At 50.9% G+C, this 21995-nt stretch overlaps 1 protein-coding gene across 2 annotated transcripts in view; it reads right to left on the bottom strand.

Moving 5' to 3' along the window:
• Positions 1-11820, bottom strand: part of LOC138522052 (antigen peptide transporter 2-like) — a 296928-nt gene extending 285108 nt beyond the window's left edge. The window contains exon 1 of one of the 2 annotated variants that reach the window (XM_069635282.1): positions 11540-11820. The gene's annotated coding sequence lies outside the window, so the exon portion shown is untranslated. The remainder of the gene's footprint in view (positions 1-11539) is intronic. The other variant, XM_069635283.1, reaches the window with a different exon arrangement.
• Positions 11821-21995: the final 10175 nt, after the last annotated feature.

Raw genomic sequence — 21995 nt, 5'->3', positions numbered from 1 at the left:
CTGCCATAGGAGTGGTAGAAAGAAAAGCAAGTGGCCCTTCCTTGGCTTGGATTTAAGGAATGTAAACACGCCACAAGGCCAGGGCCAGAAACATGAGGGCGACATCTGGACTGAAGAATGAGAAGTGAGTACAGGAGACAGAGACAGAGACAGCACGGGAGGCAGAGACTAAAGGGGTAGCAGAGGAGGACGAGACACCAAAAGAAATACGAAAACAGCAGCAGCAGCAGAGGAGGCAGAGACAGCACAGGAGATGGGGGACTGAAGGGGGATCAGAGAGCATGAGAGGCAGAGACAGCACAGGAGGCAGAGCCAGCAGTGGTAGCAGAGGAGGACGAGACACCAAAAGAAAGACGAAAACAGCAGCACAGGAGGCAGAGACCACCCAGGAGATGGGGGACTGAAAAGGGATCAGAGAGCATGAGAGGCAGGGACAGCACAGGAGATGGGGACTGAAAAAGGAGAGAGCATGAGAGGCAGAGACAGCACAGGAGATGGGGGGACTGAAAAGGCTTCAGAGAGCACAAGAGGCAGAGACAGCACGGGGGGCAGAGACAGCACAGGAGGCAGAGGCAGCACAGGAGACAGGGGACTGAAAAGGGATCAGAGAGCATGAGAGGCAGAGACAGCACAGGAGATGGGGACTGAAAAGGGATCAGAGAGCATGAGAGGCAGAGACAGCATCGGAGGCAGAGACAGCACAGGAGATGGGGGACTGAAAAGGGATCAGAGAGCATGAGAGGCAGAGACAGCACATGAGATGGGGGCTGAAAAGGGATCAGAGAGCATGAGAGGCAGAGACAGCACATAGATGGGGGACTGAAAAGGGATCAGAGAGCATGAGAGGCACAGACAGCACAGGAGATGGGGGACTGAAAAGGGATCAGAGAGCATGAGGCAGAGACAGCACAGGAGATGAGGGACTGAAAAGGGATCCGAGAGCATGAGAGGCACAGACAGCACAGGAGAGGGGGGACTGAAAAGGGATCAGAGAGCATGAGAGGCAGGGACAGCACAGGAGATGGGGGACTGAAAAGGTTTCAGAGAGCACACGAGGCAGAGACAGCACGGGAAGAAGAGACAGCACAGGAGACAGGGGACCGAAAAGGGATCAGAGAGCATGGGAGGCAGAGACAGCACAGGAGATGGGGGGACTGAAAAAGGAGAGAGCATGAGAGGCAGAGACAGCACAGGAGATGGGGGACTGAAAAGGTTTCAGAGAGCACACGAGGCAGAGACAGCATGGGAAGAAGAGACAGCACAGGAGGCAGAGGCAGCACAGGAGACAGGGGACCGAAAAGGGATCAGAGAGCATGGGAGGCAGAGACAGCACAGAAGGCAGAGACTGCCCAGGAGATGGGGGACTGAAAAGGGATCAGAGAGCATGAGAGGCAGGGGCAGCACAGGAGATGGGGACTGAAAAAGGAGAGAGCATGAGAGGCAGAGACAGCACAGGAGATGGGAGACTGAAAAGGCTTCAGAGAGCACAAGAGGCAGAGACAGCACGGGAGGCAGAGACAGCACAGGAGGCAGAGGCAGCACAGGAGGCAGGGGACTGAAAAGGGATCAGAGAGCATGAGAGGTAGGGACAGCACAGGAGATGGAGGACTGAAAAGGGATCAGAGAGCATGAGAGGCAGAGACAGCACAGGAGATGGAGGACTGAAAAGGGATCAGAGAGCATCAGAGGCAGAGACAGCACAGGACATGGGGGACTGAAAAGGGATCCGAGAGCATGAGAGGCAGAGACAGCACAGGAGATGGGGGACTGAAAAGGGATCAGAGAGCATGGGAGGCAGAGAAAGCACAGGAGGCAGACACTGCGGTGGTAGCAGCGGAGGACGAGACACCAAAAGAAAGACGAAAACAGCAGCAGAGGAGGCAGAGACCGCACAGGAGATGGGGGACTGAAAAGGGATCAGAGAGCATGAGAGGCAGAGACAGCACAGGAGATGAGCATGAGAGGCAGAGACAGCACAGGATATGGGGGACTGAAAAGGGATCAGAGAGCATGAGAGGCAGAGTCAGCACAGGAGATGGGGGACTGAAAAGGGATCAGAGAGCATGAGAGTCAGAGACAGCATGGGAGGCAGAGACAGCACAGGAGATGGGGGACTCAACAGGGATCAGAGAGCATGAGAGGCAGAGACAGCACGGGAGGCAGAGAGAGCACAGGAGGCAGAGATGCTCTGATTACTTACCAGTAATCTTCATTACTCCCAGTCCTCCTCTTCCTCGCCACAGTACTTACTTCATGATGCCCCTGCCTCCGACACAGGACCTTCTTCTATTTCTTTAAATCCCTATAACTCCTCCCCCACATCCACGTCACTCAGTTTCATATTACCAAGCCGGAGCATGGGACCTTCCCCGCAGGGAGGGTGAGGAGGGTCGTCTGTACTGTGACGAGGATGAGTAGGACTAGGAGTAATGAAGATTACCGGTAAGTAATCAGAGCATTACCTCCACGTCCACTCTTCCTCGTCCCATTACTTACCTCATGAGGTATACCAAAGCAGCAACGGGGAAAAGGTCCCAATGAGAAACAGAGACAAAAATAGAGCAGCAAAACACACACCCACAATAACTCTTAATTCACATCCCCACAGACAAAACTCCAACCACGAAGGAACCAACCCCCGAGTGGGAGAAACTCAACCCATAGCGGTTGATGAAAATGCCTAGACCAGCCAAGGCGGGAGCCATACAAATCTCTTGCAGAGAAAACCCTCCTTGCATCGGCCCAGGAAGCCGCCAAACCCCTGGCGGACCGCCCCTGATCGTGCGCAGGCACAGGCAGGCCAGAAGCCACATAGGCCCTGGAGGTCACAACCCGGAACCACCGGAAAAAAGAAAGCACAGATGCGTTATGCCCAGTCCCAGCCAGACCACAAGAAATCAGAAGACTATCAGATTGGTGGAAAAAAGCAAACCTAGCCAAATACTCCAACACGTCCCGCCAGACATCAATGTTATGCCAAGCCACCTCCTCAGGCGTTCTCGGATCATGAAAAAAGTCAGGGAGAACCAGAACCTGAGAGGTGTGAAAACCGAGAGACAACTTAAGGGAGAAACTTCGGACCACACCTCGGCACCACCGAGTCCGACAGCACCCTCAGGAAAGGACGGTGACATAAGAGAGCCCCAGTCTCCCCAAGCATACGGGCAGAAGTGAGGGCAATAAGAAAAGCAGATTTCAGTGTAAGATGTTTGATATCAATCTCAGAAATGGGCTCAAAAGGAGGCCGTAATAAAAGAGGGAGATCCCAAGGGGGAAGCCCTTTATCAGCACAAGGACAGGAAGAAGAAAAACCCTGGAGCAACTTCCCCACCAACACCTCCCCATCCAAGTGACCATCAGAGTCCCCCAAAAGGAATTTAATGGAGGCCCACTGAGAGCGAAGCCTGGAGAAAAAAAAACTGCCAGGCCCCTGTCAAAACCCCTCCTGGAGGAATTGAAGGATAGCAGGGAGGCCAGACCGCAGGGGAGGGATCTCAGACCACCCATACCAGTCTCGGAAATGGCCCCAATGCCTGCCGAACACCTTCAGAGTGGAAGGTCCAAGAGCATCCATTATGGACTCAACTACAGGATCTGAGAACCCCCGAAATAACAACCTAGACTGAGCAATAGCCACACTGCCCACTGCATCCGGTGGACTTCCAACCGCAGATCCCCTTGAAGGGGACACGGCCACCTTGGAACCAGCCAAGGTTCCTGGGACCGAAGCTCCAACAGAGAGGGGAGCCGACTCCGGCGGGACCAGAATGGAGCTAACAACAACACAGTCACCCTGGACACTCTGATGTGCCAAACCACCCGGGGCAGAAGGGGAATAGGCGGAAAGGCATAAAGGAAAACCGCAAGGCCACTGTACAGAGAGGGCGTCCATCCCCCAATCCCCTCGGCCTGAAACCGAGAGCAGAAGAGTGGAACTTATGCCGAGGCCGGGGATGCAATAAGGTCTAGAACCGGGGACCCTAATCTGACACAGGTCACCGCAAAGACCTGGGCCGACAGGACCAGTTCCGCAGAGGAGTGAAACCGGCGTCTGAGAAGATCTGCTTGAACATTGTTCACCCCTCTGATACGTTAGGCCACCAGAGACACCAGATGAGATTCCTCCCAGGTGCCTATCAGCGTTGTCAGAGCATTCAAGGAGTGGCCGGAACCCCTTTTGCAGTTGACATATGCCAAGGCCGATGTATTGTCCGTTCGGACCAAAATCGCAGACCGTCCAGCAACTCCTCGAAGTACACCAGAGCTTGGATAATGGCCCAACTCTCGCCAATTGGAAGATCACTGGCTCTCCCCAGATCTCACAACCCCCAATGTAGAGCCCTCAACCCATTCTGCTGCCGTCGGTAGTAAGAGAGGCCACAGGAGAAAGGACCATGGACACCTCAGCCTGTAGACTTTGAACCTCCCGCCACCATAGCAGGGAGACTCGCAGCGCTGGGGACACTGACATCAAAACTACGAAAGCCGAGATGTCGGGAGCCAGTGGGAGAGAGTATAAGACACCAGGGACGTAACTGAAGACATGCCCAAGGAACTAGAAAACACGCAAGACGCCACGTGTGCCCCGTAACTTCAGAAACAGGTGAGCCAAGACATACTGCCTTCTGAGAACCCAGCCCAGAGCAGCCAGCAAGCGACGGACCCTCCCTAGGGACAGGAACACCCTCTCCATCCCGGTGCAAACCAGTGCCCCAATGAAAACTAGATCCTGAGAAGGCTCCAGCTGAGACTTCCGCCAGTTCACTAGCAAACCCCAGTCCCACAATGCCTGGCAGACTAAAGGGAGATGAGGCAGGATAGCCTGCCGACAGGGCTCCTCGACCAACCAATCGTCCAGGTAGGGAAAAAAAATAATCTGCACTCCTTGCAGATGCAAATGCACCACCAGGGGAGCCAGCAGCATGGAGAACACTCCGGGAGCCGATTGCACCCCGGACGCGAGCACTCGGAACCGAAAATGCTGAGATCTCATCCAATCCCCCCCCATGCACAACATCCAGAGTACGTTCTGCAAAGCCTCCACATTGAAGCGTTCCGTCCGGACAAGCAGTGCAGGGTCTTGAGACCCATAAGCAGGTGACACATCCTAGAAGGCATAGGGACCAGGAACACCCGCGAGTAGAAAACTTGCCCCCGAACAGGGAGAGGAACGGGCAAGACGGCAACCCACAACAACCATTCGGAGAGAACGGATCCCACGGCCAACTACTTGGACCGTGACCTGGGTACCAAAGTCCTAACCATGCAAACCTGGACAGGAGGAGACAGGAACGGCAACTGATACCCCCCTCCAGAAGGAGCCCATTACCCAGGAAGCCGAACCCTACCGGTCCCATACACCTCCGAGAAGATAGCGACGAGGAGCCAGGGAACACCGCCAGTCACTGCACTTGCACCAGAGGAAAATCACAGGACGTTGAAGCATGCCTGCGCCGCAATATAACAGCATGCTTGTCTGCCCACAAAAAGATCCGACCTATCAAAAGGAAGATACAGGACAGCCCAGAAGTCCAGCAGACCATGGCCCCCTCAGCCGACAGAGGAGCCACCAGGCTGGCGTCAAAAGGGCAGAGTACTGTCACAAAGCGGGGCAAAGCAACCCATCCCGGATAGCAGACATCAAAGGCAACCCCATACCTGGGGTATGCCTATACTGGAAAAACCCACTGAAGGGACATCCCCCCTCCACCGGCACCAGGGGCTCTGAGAACCCCTCTAAGCACAGACATGTGCCACCATCTGCCATCTTACCTCCCCGCGTCTGAGAGGAGGCGTGAAAGCAACACGTCGGCACCGGAGGACCTAGGCTCTAAAAGTAGAGACACTGGGAACCCCCTGCATGGCCGTTACTCCCATGATGCATTTTCTATAATTCCATGCTGTCCAAGGGAAAAGAAAATCATCTCCTTCGACCTTCCCCCGCGCAGTTCGGAGGAAGAGGACAGGACAAGGAGACTGCGTCCATGACTAGCACAGACCCAAACACACCACTAACTCGCCACATGACTGAGAGGTGGCTTGAGCCCTGTATCAAGTAGCTGGTAGCCTAAATGGTTCCAATGCGTCGGCCTAGGAAGGATGAAGGGCCGAGTCAGCACCGCTGAGACTCGAACCCGAAGCGTCGACTATGCCAGGCCACTACCCTTCCGGCCACTAGCAGACATGTCCATATCTGTGCCGTTTTCACAGGCTGCACGCAAAGAATGCAGCTAACATCCAGTGCATCCTGGGCTGTGTGTGTCAGAGGAGCGGGTGGTATGTGACATGCCTGCGACAGAACAGAGCCCCCGCACTTTCAAAGACTCTCTGCCACTGTCACCCCACGGCAAGAAGCAGAAAGGCCTCACAACAAAAGGGAAGGCTAGCCCATACTGCCAAGTGCTTGCCATCATTTCCAATAAAGATGTGTACACGGAGCACTAGGAAACGGCCTGTCAAAGGAGTCAAGATGGCCAAACCAGCAGGAGAGGGGAAAAACATCAAGTACAGTCCTCCCCTCACCTTCCCTTCCCCCGGGCCGTGCAGGACCCTAGACACAATACTCACGCGGCGGTCCGAAGCCAGCAAAGAGCCGAGCAAGGCAATCCGGTTCAACTGTGACCCCAAGCCCTGCAGGGGACCCAGGAGCAGCGCCGCACCTGAGGGAGCCGAGGGCCCTGCCACACAGCCCCCCCCCACCCCCAGGGGACCAGCAATCGGTGCTCCCCAGTGCCCCGCACCAGGAAGAAAAAGTCCAACCAATTAAACTGAGTGACGTGGGTGTGGGGGAGGAGTTATAGGGATTTAAAGAAATAGAAGAAGGTCCTGTGTCAGAGGCAGGGGCCTCATGAGGTAAGTACTGGGACAAGGATGAGTGGACGTGGAGGTACTGACAGACAGCGGATGCATACTAAGCTTCAAGGCGGCAATAGACATGGGTCTCATACATGTACTTTACCAACTCATGGCCCACAAATACATCGGCCCGTCAGCCGAAAATGACCAATCTTCCGCACCCTATTCAAAGTTCTGGGCAAGCTCAAAAATCGCCAGATCAAACTACACATAGACAAACAGATACCACCCATAGCCCAACACTACTGGGGCATCCAAGCGAACATTCAGAGGCAAGTAGAGGAAGAGCTGCACAAACTGTTGGCCGCAGACATCATCGAACCGGCGAGGGGACCCACTCCATTTTGTCCCTGCTCCCAAAATACACTCACAAGACATCAGGCTATGTGTGGACATGCCAACGACCGAATGAAGCCAGTCTGAGAGAACGTCATCAGGTCCCACGAATAACGGACATATTTCACCTGCTAAATGGCACCACTGTATTTTCAAAACTCGACCTAAATAAAGGCTACCACCAGCTGGAACGGAGGGAGGAGTCCAGGTACATAACGACATTCATTACTTATCTGGGGCTCTACAATTATAAACGGCTAAGCTTCAGAGTTTCCTTAGCCGATGAAATCTTCCAGGCTGAAACATATCCCCACCTGCCTAAATTATAGCAACGACATTCTGGTGTTTGGGAAAGATTAAGAACAGCCTGATAACACCTTGACAAGAGTATGCTTGGCCCTGGAAGAGGCACACATCACACACAACAGGGACAAGTGTGAATTCAGGAAGCGCACACTCCGATTCTTTGGCCACGTATTCTCAGCTCAAGGCATGACACCAGACCCTGAGAAAGTAGCTGCTCTCGCTGAGGCAGACCCACCCACAAATGTGTCGGACTTACAGTCCTTTTAGGACTCACCAGCTATTGCACCCAATATATAAAAGACTTTGCATCAGTCAACGAGCCGCTGAGAGCCCTCACGAAGCAACACGCAACGTTTGAGTGGCCCGACACGTGCCAACAGGCATTCGAAATCATTGGGCCTCGTCAGTGAGGTGAAGCTGTACCTCTCTAAGAACAGTGAGCAAGGGTTCCACGTCTGGATTACCCTAGTAACTTAGGGTGAAAACCCCAAACTACTTAATATGCACAAACAAGGGGGTTTCTGGGAGTGTCTCTCTACCGGCCTATATCCCAGGTTGGAGTCTCAACCAGAGTCTTTAGCTCACCATCCATTCACAGAAGAGAAATGTCCACTACATATCAGTCTTTGTCCTGCCCAAGGGCAGTCCAGCACCAAAATGCCAGGCAATTCTCTTCTGAACAAGAGTACCAACAGCAACCCCTAACAGTCTGGCGATCCCTTTCTGCCGGATTGGCCGCCCTTCCCGGCACGCACCATCGTTAGCTCCCGGCTCCCTTTTAAGGATCCCTTGTGATCTGCTTCCCTCGCCATCTAGTTCCTATGACTTGTGAATCGTTCCTGAATCTAGGCCTACGCTCAATAAATATATTAATAATGCAGACTTGGGAAGGGTCAAAGGGCGAGTTATCGGCTTCATTCATACACCCCGTGCCGGCAGCTACTATGCTGCGCCTGTCATGGACCCCACCAGGGCTGCCCTGCCTGACCCTTCACCTCGTGCTTTCTACAGGGGCCCAGAGAAGACAAACCTCAATCCTTGTAAGGGTGCCAATCAGGGACACTCTTCCTGGCTACAGGTGCATGCTGGGGACATCGATGAGGGCAGAGAAAGAACAACAAAAGGTGGTCAGAAAAATCCCAAAAGGGGGCAGAGAACGAGCAACATGCAGGGGGTGCGGGGGGCAGAGTGGGTACCAAAAGAGGCCATACAACTAATTTACAAAATGGCCCCATATTAAACATTTTCAGAAAGTCCAATCCTTTTCCTAGAATACATTTGAAAATAAAATATGTTACCTCACAAAGGGCCGGGAAATCTTCAGAGTTCCCTATAGGCCAGTCCACCCCTGGCCAGGATGCAGAGGCCTGCCGGGAAATCTCCAGGGTGCAGAGGCCTACCGGAAAATCTCCAGAGTCCCCTATAAGCCAGTCCACCCCTGGCCAGGGTGCTGAGGCCTAGCGGGAAATCCCCAGAGTTCCCTATTGGCCAGTCCACCCCTGGCGGTGGTGCAGAGGCCTACCGGGAAATCTCCAGAGTTCACTATAGGCCAGTCCACCCCTGGCCAGGATGCAGAGGCCTGCCGGGAAATCTCCAGAGTTCCCTATAGGCCAGTCCACCCCTGGCCAGGGTGCTGAGGCCTAGCGGGAAATCCCCAGAGTTCACTATAGGCCAGTCCACCCCTGGCCAGGATGCAGAGGCCTGCCGGGAAATCTCCAGAGTTCCCTATAAGCCAGTCCACCCCTGGCCAGGGTGCTGAGGCCTAGCGGGAAATCCCCAGAGTTCCCTATTGGCCAGTCCACCCCTGGCGGTGGTGCAGAGGCCTACCGGGAAATCTCCAGAGTTCACTATAGGCCAGTCCACCCCAGGCCAGGATGCAGAGGCCTGCCGGGAAATCTCCAGAGTTCCCTATAGGCCAGTCCACCCCTGGCCAGGATGCAGAGGCCTGCTGCTGGGAAATCTCCAGAGTTCCCTATAGGCCAGTCCACCCCTGGCCAGGATGCAGAGGCCTGCCGGGAAATCTCCAGGGTGCAGAGGCCTACCGGAAAATCTCCAGAGTCCCCTATAGGCCAGTCCACCCCTGGCCAGGGTGCTGAGGCCTAGCGGGAAATCCCCAGAGTTCCCTATTGGCCAGTCCACCCCTGGCGAGGGTGCAGAGGCCTACCGGGAAATCTCCAGAGTTCACTATAGGCCAGTCCACCCCTGGCCAGGATGCAGAGGCCTGCCGGGAAATCTCCAGAGTTCCCTATAGGCCAGTCCACCCCTGGCCAGGATGCAGAGGCTTGCTGCTGGGAAATCTCCAGAGTTCCCTATAGGCCAGTCCACCCCTGGCCAGGATGCAGAGGCCTGCCGGGAAATCTCCAGAGTTCCCTATAGGCCAGTCCACCCCTGGCCAGGATGCAGAGGCCTGCTGGGAAATCTCCACAGTTCCCTATAGGCCAGTCCACTCCTGGCAACAGGGGGGGTGCATTGAAAGAGCAAAAGGGAGTCAGAAAAGAACAGAAGGAGGGCCTAAAAAATAACAAAAAAGGGTCACAGAAAGTGGGGCGCAGGGAAAGCACAAAAGGGGTAGGGAAAGCAAGCACAGAAGGGGCCAGAGAAAGAACAAGGGGCAGGGACGTCATTTAGGGGTCGCACCTGTGACCCCTGAGGTCTCCTTTGCTACCCCTGTGGTTTCCATTGCTACCACTAAAAAAAAAAATGTTTTTAAATTGAGGCTCCTGGGCTGTGGCCAGCAGCATGTGGCTGGTTTTCTGATAGCTATAGCCGGTAAGATAGCTCAGTGGGTTGAGCGCTCGCTGCTGGAATGTGCGTGTGATCTGCAGGTTGGACTCCTGGCAAGGTCAACTCAACCTTTCATCCTGCTGAGGTTGATAAATGAGTACCAACGCAGGTTGGGGATATAGTATGTCTATGTGTTCTATATGAAGCACTTAAGCGTAAGTGCTATACAATAATACATCATTATCGTTTGGCCTTGGACGTCTGCTTGCTTTCACAGTAATTTGGTGATATGGGACTATACGATTAACGATACATATGGTGATCCATTCTTGTATGAAATGTATATCACATTACAGTGATATTGTAACCATATTTTTGATAGTGATATGATACGATGGGTTATTTATAACGCGCTTAATACCCAGAGGTTTCTAAGGGCGGACCCAGGGATCGAACCTGTGTTGCTCTGTGTCGTTTTGCTTCCAAGGCGAGCCCGTCACCCCTGAGCTATCCTCCCGAGAGTGTAATTAGAAACAATGCTATGTGATGCCACTTCCTGTTTTGTCAAGGGGTGAGAGGTCGTGTTCCGCATCCCTGACAAGGGGGTCAGAGAAAGAAAAGAGCGGAATAGAGAAACAACACAAGCAGGAGACAGGGAATAGAGAGAAGGGGTCAGAGAAAGAAGAGAAGGGGGAGAGGTCGCAGACAGGGATGGACTGGCCTATAGGGAGGTCTGGAGATTACCCAGTAGGCCTCTGCACCCTGGGCATCTTTTGTGTGGTATTTCCAAATGTTCCCATAAGAAAAGGGCTGGGCTTGCTGAAAATGTATAATATGGGGCCACTTTGAAAATTATTTCCTGGGCCTCTTTTTGGTTCTCTGGCCACCCCTGGAAGAGAAGGGGGGTCAGAGAAAGAAGGGAAGGGAGGAGGGGTCAGAGAAAGAAGGGAAGGGAGGAGGGGTCAGAGAAAGAAGAGAAGGGGCCAGAGGAAGAACAGAAAGTTGGGGGCAGAGAATGCAGAGTGTGGGGGGGGGCAGAGAAAGCACAGAAAGAAACGCAGAGAAGAAAAAAGGGAGAAAAGAACAGCAGAGCCCAGAAATAACAGAAGGAGAGTCTGAAAAAAGAAAAGGGTCAGAGAAATAACAAAAGGGGGTCACAGAAAGCGGGGCGCAGGGAAGGCAGAGAAAGGACACTAGGGGTCAGAGAAACCACAGAGAGCAGAGCACGTGGGAGGGAGAGAACGTGCACCGTATCATACCCTCATCTGCGGAATCATCAGTGTTTTAAGCGCCATGAAAGCGCGCAGTTGGCACTTACCTGAGCGGGGGGGGGGGACCTTCCTGCCGTGTTGCCCCCTCGGCGCACCCTTGTTGCAGGTGTTCCTGGCTCAGTCCAGCAGGGGGCGCCACTGTCTGGTGTAAAGTGAAGAGGAGTGTCCAGGGATGGGACTCTTCCGTGCCCGGCTACAGCGGACTGGTGGGTGTGCTGAGAAGCCGCGCTTCTGTGCGCTGCAGGTGTTGGAAGCCCAGACCGTGCGGTGCCTACAGGAGGGGTGGGGAGAAACCAGGGAGGGCCGGGCTTAGGGCGCCGAGGGAGGGGTGGGGAGAAACCAGGGAGGGCCGGGCTTATGGCGCCGAGGGAGGGGTGGGGAGAAACCAGGGAGGGCCGGGCTTATGGCGCCGAGGGAGGGGGGAGGAGGCGGTGGGGCCTTTCACTTTCATTTTCCTGTCAGGGCCTGGACCGAGGCCAGGGGGAGCTCGGGGAGGGGCCGATGAGTTTGGGGGGGGGGAGTGCCTCGGAGGGGGAGTGCCTCGGAGACACGGGCCGCCTCGCAGCGCTACAGGCGAGCAGCGGAGTCCAGGGCTCGGCTACGGGGGCTCCTAGTCCTCTGCCCGCCCCCTCCTCTCTCTTTTCCCCGTGTTCCTCTCCGGCCCCCTCACCCCTAACTCCGTGGGCCTGGGCTCTGCTGGGGGTTCCCCATCCACATCAACGGGGATGTGTGCGCGACCCCCCCCCCCCCGGGCTGCCTCTGATAATCCACTAGTGACTCCGTGGTATGGTTCCAGTGCAGTCACTTTAGTGAACTTTCTTGCACCATCGCAAAGTCTCAGTAAAGATTCCAGCTCAAGATGCGGCACTGAGGCCGGTCCCAGGGTCTCCAAGATGGGCGAGATGTTTGGCTCACGCCTTGTCTGAGTGTTCCCTGGGGTCAAGTAATCCACGTTACACGGGGCCAAGTAATCCACGTTACACGGGGCCAAGTAATCCACGTTACACGGGGTACAGTAATTCACATTAGATGGGGACAAGTAATCCACATTAGATGGGGTAATGGTAATCCACAATAGATGGGGTCAAGTAATCCACGTTACACGGGGTCAAGTAATCCACATTAGGTGGGATCAAGTAATCCACATTAGGTGGGATCAAGTAATCCACATTAGATGGGGACAAGTAATCCACATTAGATGGGGTAAAGGGAATCCTCATTAGATGGGGTCAAGTAATCCACATTAGAGGGGGTAAAGTAATCCACATTAGATGGGGTAAAGTAATCCACATTAGATGGGGTCAAGTAATCCACATTAGAGGGGGTAAAGGTAATCCACATTAGGTGGGGTAAAGTAATCCACATTAGATGGGGTCAAGTAATCCACATTAGATGGGGTAAAGTAATCCACATTAGAGGGGGTAAAGGTAATCCACATTAGGTGGGGTAAAGTAATCCACATTAGATGGGGTCAAGTAATCCACATTATATAGGGTAAGGGTAATCCACATTAGATGGGGTCAAGTAATCCACATTAGATGGGGTCAAGTAATCCACATTAGGTGAGGTCAAGTAATCCACATTAGATGGGGTAAAGGTAATCCACATTAGGTGGGGTAAAGTAATCCACATTAGATGGGGTAAAGGTAATCCACATTAGATGGGGTAAAGTAATCCATATTAGATGGGGTAAAGGTAATCCTCATTAGATGGGGTCAGGTAATCCACATTAGATGGGGTCAAGTAATCCACATTAGATGAGGACAAGTAATCCACATTAGATGGGGTCAAGTAATCCACATTAGATGGGGTAAAGGTAATCCACATTAGGTGGGGTAAAGTAATCTATATTAGATGGGGTAAAGGTAATCCTCATTAGATGGGGTCAGGTAATCCACATTAGATGGGGTCAAGTCATCCACATTAGATGAGGTAAAGGTAATCCACATTAGATGGGGTAAATTAATCTATATTAGATGGGGTAAAGGTAATCCACATTAGATGGGATCAAGTAATCCACATTAGATGGGTAAAGGTAATCCTCATTAGATGGGGTCTAGTATTCCATATTAGATGGGGTCAAGTAATCCACATTAGATGGGGTGAAGGTAATTCACATTAGATGGGGTAAAGTAATCTATATTAGATGGGATAAAGGTAATCCTCATTAGATGGGGTCAAGTAATCCACATTAGATGGGATCAAGTAATCCACATTAGATGGGTAAAGGTAATCCTCATTAGATGGGGTCTAGTCCATATTAGATGGGGTCAAGTAATCCACATTAGATGGGGTAAAGTAATCCACATTAGATGGGGTAAAGGTAATCCTCATTAGATGGGGTCAAGTAATCCACATTAGATGGGGTCAAGTAATCCACATTAGATGGGGTAAAAGTAATCCACATTAGATGAGGTAAAGTAATCCATATTAGATGGATGTCGTGATCTCCTCTAGCCTCCCCCTATCTATTCCTCTCTCCACTCCCCTCTCCTGGAGTGACCACTACCTCCTCTCCTCTCATCTCTCTCTCTCTTCCCCCCAAGCCAAGCCTACCCCAACACTGCCACCTACCTTCCTGGACATCCGGCCCATGAAGCATGTGTCAGTCGAGGCTTTTGCTTCCACCTTCTCCCCACCCCCTCTTCCTCTGGCTGACTCACACCCTGACACAGCCCTGTCTTCTCTCTATTCTTCTATTTCTGATTCTCTTGATGTTCTTGCCCCTGTCATGAGGATCTGCCTGAAGTCCAAAGCCAAGTGCAATTCCTGGTATGACTCCAACCTAGCTACACTTAAACGTAGGTGTAGGGCGGCAGAGAGAAAATGGAGGGATTCCTGCGCATCCTCTGACAAACTGGCCTGTCGCCTTCTCCAAAGGCAATACCGTCTCTCTGTCCGTACCAAGAAGAGAGTCCACATTCAAGCCTGTGTCTCTGCGGCATCTAACAGCTAGGCCGAACTCTTTAAAATTTGTAAGGAGCTGGCCAACCCTGCTGCAGTCTCTACCCCTCCCCTAGCCTCTCAGGCTCTTTGCAATGCCCTGACCTCACACTTTATCTCAAAAACCCAGGACATCCTGTCCACACTCTCCTCAACCCCCTCTCCTCTCCCCTCTCCATCGGTGCTCACTGACCCTCCTCCAGCCACCCTCCCACCCACCTTCTCTTCCTTTCCTCTCTTCTCCCCTGATGTCGCTAGACAAGTCCGATCTATGAAAGCCTCGTCAAAACAGGTTCATCACTGTTCCTCTAAAACTCTCAAGGACCACATTGATACCCTCTCTCCGGCCCTTGCCGACTTCTGCAACCACTCCTTTGCTTCAGGATCCTTCCCATCCCCTCTTAAGCACTCCCTTGTGCATCCTCTCCTCAAGAAACCCACAGCGGATCCCTCTTGTCCGGCCAACTATCGCCCAATTTCCATTACACCCTTCCTAGGCAAACTCCTTGAAAAGCTGGCCATCTCTCAGCTAAACCTTCATTCTGATTCTGTTGGCTGTTTCTATGACCATCAGTCTGGCTTCAGATCTGGCAGAAGCACGGAAACTGCTCTCCTGAACATCCGTGAAGATCTGCTTTCAAACCTTGACTCTAGCATTCCCTCTGTTCTCATCCTACTTGATCTCTCCTCTGCCTTCGACATGGTCAACCATACCATCCTGCTCAACCGTCTCCAGGATAACTTGGGCATCACCGATCAGGCTCTGGCCTGGCTGACCTCTTTCCTCTCTGATCGACCCTCCCAGGTCCAACTTGGGTCCTTCCTATCACCTATCTTCCTCTCCACCTGTGGTGTTCCCCAGGGGTCTAACACCTCTCGCCGTGGCTTTTCAACCAATACCTGGCAACTCTCGCCCGCTGTATTGCCATTTTCTGCTCAAACTTCCAGTGCTATGCAGACAACACTCAACTAATTTTCAGGCTGCCCTCGGCCACTTCCTCCACCTCTCTCATCACTGATTGCCTAACTGCCATCCAAGATTAGTGTGCCGCCAATGATCTTTGTCTTAATGCCAGCAAGACAGAGATCCTCCTCATCGGCACACCATCACCATCCTTTCCCCCCACTCTCTGGACGGCCTCCCTTGGCCCTCCTCCTATCCCCACCTGCGAGGCCAAGAACCTTGGTGTCACCTTTGATTCCACACTTTCCTTCTCTGCCCACATCGCTGATGTATCAAAAAAGTCAAACCTCCTACTGCACCTCCTCAGAGGTATTCTTCCTTTCCTCTCATTCCCCCAGAAGCTCACTGTCTCCCAAGCTCTGGTTCTCTCTAAGTTGGACTATTGCAACAGCCTCTTTCTTAATCTACCTGCCTCTACTCTCTGCCCTTTACAACTTATCCAGAACAGGACTGCGAGACTTGTCCTTGGCCTCAAGCCCTGGGATCGCATCTCTCCAGCTCTGAAATCTCTCCATTGGCTCCCAGTGGATGCAAGGATTAAATTCAAAACCCTCTGCATTGTCCACAAGGCTTTCTGGGGCCTGGGTCAAACATACCTTCAGCTATCCTTCTGCAAATACCTCCCATCTCGAGCACTCTGCTCCTCTACCTCTAATTCCCTCAGGGTCAGTCGTTTCTCAAATAAACAAGCTGGGGGTAGATCTCTGTCTTCGGCTGGAGCCTCCCTCTGGAACAGCCTCCTGCCACACTAAAACTTGAGGAGAACCATCTCCAGTTCCGGAAGCACCTCAAAACCTTCCTCTTTGCTTCTGCCTTCTCCTCTCCTCTCCCCTGTTGATTCTACTCTCCCTCGGCACCATGCACCAGGCCCAGGTTCCTGCTCATCTTGCCACCCTCACGCACTGCCTCCGGGACACCTCCTGCACTGGGGTCTGTATCTGTACCCATACAGCCCTCCCCCTTTCTTCCTGCACTTTCAGACCTACCCGGCCTGCTGCCATAAACCCAGCACTTGCCACTTGCTGGCTGCACTCCCATTGTTTGTTGCCTTTTTATTTATTATTTTATTATTATTTTTGATTTTTCCTTTCTCGCTCCGCACTCTCCTTTTGTTCCCCCTTCCATGCACTTCTCCCCCTTCTCCCTCTCCCATGCACTTGCACGTTCTCAATGTCACTGGGTCTAGTAAGATTGTTGTTTTGTTCTCCCCTGTTCCCCTTCCCTTGCCTTGTCGCGCTCTGAAACACTTGTGTATGAGCGCGATAGAAATAAAATATCAATATCAATATCAAGGGGGTAAAGGTAATCCTCATTAGATGGGGTAAAGTAATCCACATTAGATGGGGTAAAGGTAATCCACATTAGATGGGGTCAAGTAATCCACATTAGATGGGGTAAAGTAATCCACATTAGATGGGGTAAAGGTAATCCACATTAGATGGGGTCAAGTAATCCACATTAGATAGGGTCAAGTAATCCACATTAGATGGGGTCAAGTAATCCACATTAGATGGGGTAAAGGTAATCCACATTAGATGGGGTCAAGTAATCCACATTAGATGGGGTAAAGTAATCCACATTATATAGGGTAAAGGTAATCCACATTAGATGGGGTAAAGTAATCCACATTAGATGTGGTAAAGGTAATCCACATTAGATGGGGTCAAGTAATCCACATTAGATGGGGTAAAGTAATCCACATTAGATGGGGTAAAGGTAATCCACATTAGATGGGGTCAAGTAATCCACATTAGATGGGGTCAAGTAATCCACATTAGAGGGGGCACAGTAATCCACATTAGATGGGGTCAAGTAATCCACATTAGGGGGGTAAAGTAATCCACATTAGATGGGGTAAATGTAATCCACATTACACAGGGTCAAGTAATCCACATTACACAGGGTACAGTAATCCACATTACACGGGGTACAGTAATTCACATTAGATGGGATCAAGTAATCCATATCAGACGGGGTAAAGTAATCCACATTAGATGGGGACAAGTAATCCACATTAGATGGGGTAAAGTAATGCACATTAGATGGGGTAAAGGTAATCCATATTAGATGGGGTAAAGGTAATCCACATTAGATAGGGTAAAGTAATCCACATTAGATGGGGTAAAGGTAATCCACATTAGATGGGGTAAAGTAATCCACATTAGATGGGGTAAAGGTAATCCACATTAGATGGGGTCAAGTAATCCACATTAGTCAGTCAGTCAAACAAGTTTATTCGGTTGTATAAAGCAACCATTAAACGACAAATAAACACAATTATTACACTGATTCAAGTTACAAAATCTTAAAATTACACTTCCATAAAAAATAAAGTTAAAAAACATTGCCGAAGGCAGCATACAAATACATTTGGCAATCGGACGGTTGCCTCGTCATGAACTACATTAAAGGATATTTTAGTAATAATTCATTTAAAAGACAATACAAAATGCTTTAACCCATTATGGGTGCTATAAAATTTTCTTACGGGCCCTCACCACCTTGCAGTTTCAAAATACGATTTCTAAAATACATCGCTCTTTTCAAGAACGTCAAAAGAGCCCAAGCGGTGTAAACTGATTCGGCACTCAAAAGAAACACAAGAGCAGCCCTGTGTGTGCGGATCATCAACTTCTTAAGGGCAGGAATCAGGGACGCTTTACGTATACCTGCATACCCTATGCAAAAGAATAACAAATGAGAGAGATCCTCTCTACCGTGTCCACAAACCGGGCAACCCGCTGAGTCGGGAAAACCCTTCCATTTATAGGTGTTGCCTTGCAACCGAAGACAATCGAACCGTGCCCTCGTAATCAGCCACCTGTCCTTTTTTAACGTACTCCAAAGCAAGTAAGGTTGGATTCCCTTTAGGCAGCTAATGCTTGAGTGAAGTTCACCGTTCTATGGCCACGCTCTAGCAAAATTCTTTTACTTGCTATGAATTCACCCAGCATGGCTTTGTAAACAGACCCCTCACTTTTGGTCAAAATAATATCAGGCGGAAAAAGGGCGCCTAAATTGGCTTCACCCAAAATTGAAAAAACATACGCTAGCCATGGAATTTTTTTCCAGCCACATTTACCCAACACAGTACGAATAATAGTATGGCACAAGGAAGCATGCTCATTAGCCCACAGCCTGACCCAAAATAGAAGAGGGGCCAACGCCCACTGATCTTCCCAAAACTCCACACCCAACTCCCTATGGACGGCTATTCCAGATACACTGGACGGGAGCCCAAGCAGGTTTTTAAAAAATGTACTCTCCTTACTCTGTATTTCCACTGTATTCTGGAAACCCCAGATAGCTGCGCCATACAGAGTGGAAGCCACAGTTTGGGTACCATAGATCTTAAGGATCACATCCAAAGGCCGGCCCCTACACTTCGACATAAATCTAAAGATTCCGCCTATCTGTTGGCTCATCTTAACAGATTGTTTGGCCACGTGGTCTTTACCATTTAAGGCCTCTGAAAAACTTATTCCAAGGTAATCAAAAGTCCTAACTCTGGGGATAATTTCATCTGCACATAGCATGGGTTTCATGGGCACAGGACGTTTTCTACCAACGCACGCCATTACTGCAGATTTCTTAGAATTAATTTTTAAGCCCAGATTATCCATGAACCTTGAATAAGCATTGATCAATATCTGTAGGGCCCTAGGTGTTCTTGCGAGAAGGACAGTGTCATCAGCATAGGCCAATACTGGAAACCCCCTTCCTCCCAAAACTAGAAAATCGGCCAATACGCCAATCAAGTCCTGTGAAAGGCCATTAATGTAGAGGCAGAAGCAGATGGGGGCCAGTACACAACCCTGCCTCACACCACACCCCACCTGAAAGCAAGCCGTGCAGTGCCCCCCAGAGCCACTGCGTACACAGGCCTCATTATTCATATGGAGGTCAACCAAAGCCTGTAGGATTTCCCCTGGACACCCTAAGGACCCAAGCACTGCCCAGAGCTTAGCTCTATCTACTTTATCAAAGGCGGTGCTTAGGTCCATAAAAGCTAGATAGACAGCCTCGCCCCTACAAAACACAGAATTAGCCACCAGCAAATACAAATTAAGACTCTGTTCTGTGGTGCCCACTCCAGGACGAAACCCAAATTGAATGTCAGAAAGAACTGACTGTGCCCCGAGCCAGGATTCTATACGGGCCAGCAGTATTCTCCCAAAAATTTTAAACGATGAATCTAGTAGGGAAATTGGCCTATATGCACCGGGGCTAGACATGTCTCCCTTTTTAAAAATAGGGAATATTATTGCCCTCTTCCACGAGGAAGGATATTTCCTCGATTTTAGACAAGCATTAAATGCCACAGTCAGAAGTGGGGCCCACAAATCAACTGGGTCCTGGAACAAATCTGAGGGTATCATATCCGGGCCAGGGGCACAGTTGTGTGCTTGAAGCCTAATTGCCTTAGCAATCTCCTCCACTTCAAACGTCAGGCAGGGGCCACTAAAGTCTGACTCGACCTCTGCATGTTCAGATCCAAATAGGCTACCAAAGTGCGCCAACCATGCCCCTTCCTCCACATGGGTGCCACTCCCCACGTTGGACCAACATCCCTCCGGACCACTTTTTACAAATGCCCAAAAAGCCTTCTGGTCCCTCTTCATGGCGGCATTCAAAAAACCTTCCCATGCCCCCTGTTCTATCTCCATTTTCCTTCTCTTTAACTCCTGTTGGTAGGTTTTCCTGTCTTGTGCAATCTTCGATCTAGAACTAGTTGGGTCCTTAAGGGTTCTCATCAGCGATTTCTTTGCATTTTTGCAGGCCTCATCAAACCATCCTCTCTTTAATACTTTACCATTGGATTTAGTAGTTTTAGAGAATTTTGAAGTTAATGCAGCCAATAATTCTACAAATTTCTCTACAATAATATGTGCAGATTGATAATTGCCCAATATATCCAGCACAAGCGAGTTTTTCTCCCTTAAGGAAAAATGGTGTAGCCCCTCCTCTAAGATGGTACCCCATTTGATTCTTCTGGAACCTGAGAGAACCCCCAGGGCTAGGGGCTATGGCCAGAGATTCCCGTTCCCCCAACAAACCCTTTAGCGTAAGACAGATGGGCAAATGGTCACTATGAGTATCCGCCTGCACCTCAAAACTCACAACACATTCCCAGAGGTTTACTGAAATGCAAAAGTAATCAATAGTTGAACAGCCTTGGTGGTTCTTAAACGTTCCCTCCCCTGGGATGTCTGGGGCCTTTCGGCCATTAACAATACGGAATCCCCATTCCAGCAGCCAGGAATTAAACTGAAGACCCTTCGGGCAAACTCTCGCATCTCTCATACACCTAGGCAGGATGTTCTCTACCAGATCCTCAAGGGGGTCAAGAGCACCCAGGTCCAGCCCCCCCCCATTTTTAGATTGAAATCCCCACCCCAGATGCAGGAGGTAAACTTCCTGCCTTCCTTGGACAAGAGGTTCTCAATGAACCTTTTGACCTTGGACAGTCTCTCCAAATCAGAAAAGTGAGGGCTATTATAAAAATTGATGATGCAGATTACCTTCCCCATCCTAGTTGTTAGAGATGCAACCTGCAAAAAATCCAGCCCTGTTGGGATCAACTCAATCCCACATTCCAGAGCACCCTTAATCAAAATGCACAAACCACCAAAGAGTCTACCTCTCGGTTTTTGTTGGCTGGGATGTCAAACGAAATAAAACCATCTAAGTGTGGGGGTTCTAGGGCCCAAGTTTCTTGAAGTAGGACTATTGAGTTAGCTTGAAGAAGTTCCATCACTGGACCCAGCTTTAATTTCCTCGTTGCGCCTGCTATATTCCAAGAAAGCAGGCGCATTTGCAGATTATCTATGGCCAGACTCCTATGGGATACTAGAGGGGTCGACACCATTGCCCCTGCCTCGATTACAGCCTCTTGTCAATCCACATCCTCACAGGACGTCAAGATCTCGAAATGGTTTTCCAGAGGCAAGGGTGTCGAAACATTTTCTGCCGGGACATTACGCTGACCCTTTTTGGATACGGTTGTACTCCAACCGACCAGGGGGCTATTGATCGGTAACATTCTATCCAGGTTAATATTAGGATTTCCAAAACCTCCATCTTGCCTGCTACCTGATATTAGGGTCGGCAACTTCCTTCCCCCGCCAAGGATATAAAAATAGTCCAGGGGGAGTAATTTACTGGACAGTTTAGTACCATTGGGCTTAAGGCCCCGGGCTAGGTTGGTATTCAAGAGATAATCCGTGATCTGAGCATCAGAAAAGGTGATTACCACACAGTCTCCCCTTAGATTCTTAGGTCTATTTCCCACCCATCCCACACGCCTGGCCATACGAATCATTTTGGGATCGATCTTAGGTCCCATCAGATTCGAGTTGACCCAGTGCGAGGCCTTATTAATCAGGGAAAGAGTGGATTCGGCAGACCAGTAATAATCCCCACAAAGGGGACCGCTTCCGGGGGTAGGTTCAGGATTATATTGGTCCCTGACCCACTCTCTGACCCCTTTCCACTGTCTGTTTTTCCATGTTCGTCACACTCCCTATCCCTCACAGGCCCATTTGATTTCTTGTTGGCCCCTGGTATATCGTCCTGATCTTCAATGATCACCACCT

This window comes from Ambystoma mexicanum, chromosome 13, assembly GCF_040938575.1.
Source record: "Ambystoma mexicanum isolate Mex_15411 chromosome 13, UKY_AmexF1_1, whole genome shotgun sequence".
Taxonomy (NCBI): Eukaryota; Metazoa; Chordata; class Amphibia; order Caudata; family Ambystomatidae; genus Ambystoma; species Ambystoma mexicanum.
Note: the sequence above shows the minus strand (reverse complement) of the source record. Positions and strands in the feature narration are given on the sequence as shown.